The following is a 1,582-nucleotide window of genomic DNA, read 5'->3' on the forward strand; positions in this document are numbered from 1 at the left end:
GACGTGGTCTGGTCTGTAGGCTGAATGGACCAATACTACCTGGTTGTTTTGCTGTAGTGTGCTTGTGGTGTAGAAAGCAATGTGAGTTTGTGCAATGTCCTGAACTGGCCGGTTCATCGAGTGAAGAAATAAACTCCGAAAGTTTCTTCCGCTTCCTAGTAAGTGCATCGTGCGAATGGTGACGGCAGTTTTCACCGTTTCCACTGACGCATAATTCTCGCCTACGCAACGTATTCTAGTTTATAGAAAGTACTTTCATCTCTTAACTCCTGGCACAAATGATGGATATTGTGAAAACACAAACTTGCTTTACTGTGCTGTTTGCCAACACATGTACTTTATTCCCCCAGGTGTGTTTTATGCTGGCCAAACCACATGCGCTGCCCTTGTTTGTGTGTGCAAATTAAAGATGTGGTTTCGATGTGAGCACTACAGGTGTCACATATTACAACTGTTTCAATGAGCCACGTTGGTGCCTCAAGAGAACTAAAGCCTATTTCACAAGAAGGGCTATTACCGCATTCTACACAAGAATGCATGGTATTAAAATGCCCTGAACTTGGCAAGGCGGTGCTGTTTTGATGCCATTAGTACTAAAACGACAAATTAGGGAACCACTTGGGATCTGGGCTATAACATTATGCATTCTCAAAAGTGGGACCATGAAGTGTTTATCACGATACTTTAACACCGGGCACCATATCCGCAACTCGCGTTCACTTTGCAAATTTCCTGTTGGCCAGTCAATTACTCACTTCTTCCTCTCCCGGCACTCGAGATTTTTGCTCCACCATTCTCAGCGAGTAATTGCATTTTACCTTCTTGCATTCCCTTCAGTAGTGATCAACAACGCCTCAATTATTCTCATCACGGGTAACCCGATAATTTCGACTAATCTTAATACATTGAGGATATTTCTTAAAATCGTCTTAGTATTTGATTCAAGCAAAGGAAACATACGCTAACATCATCTTGTGTTTGTATTATTTATAATGAAAAGTTGGAATCAATCACATGGCAGTACTTTTATTCTTCTTTCACACAAACACAAGCAACCTCTAAGGTACTAAGCTATTCACTCAGGAGTGAGCGAATACAATGCAAAATGCCAAAGTCACAAGATATTTCCAAGGCAAGTCCAGGTTGGCTACAAGTGTGGGGGTAGTTACTATATCACCTTCAATTAGGAACGAAGAAATTCAACACTCGGCATGTCTTCCAAATCATAGTGTGCAGCATCACAAAGTGGCGTGCTTTACTAATGACGATGCTGTGAAACATGACCCTTGCGGAGAGAGTGACTTTACGTTATTCTGCTTGATGGTTAATCACTACGCTGGCAGTGCTTTCCACAATCATGATGATTGAACGCTCATACAACTTTGCTGAGTACACATCACGGATGACCGGTCCAAAAGTGAGGACCTGGGCTTGATGTTTAGCAATCAGGCTGACACAGGTGTAGAAGATGAGCCCAGAAAGCATCCATCACGGCTCCTATCCTTCTTCAATTTGTGCTCCCAACTTGAGGGGTAAACATGTCCGGCTAATCTGGGCACTGCTCAATGAGCATGCGATATGG

This window comes from Echinococcus granulosus, assembly GCF_000524195.1.
Source record: "Echinococcus granulosus chromosome Unknown EG_S00082, whole genome shotgun sequence".
Classification (NCBI taxonomy): domain Eukaryota; kingdom Metazoa; phylum Platyhelminthes; class Cestoda; order Cyclophyllidea; family Taeniidae; genus Echinococcus; species Echinococcus granulosus.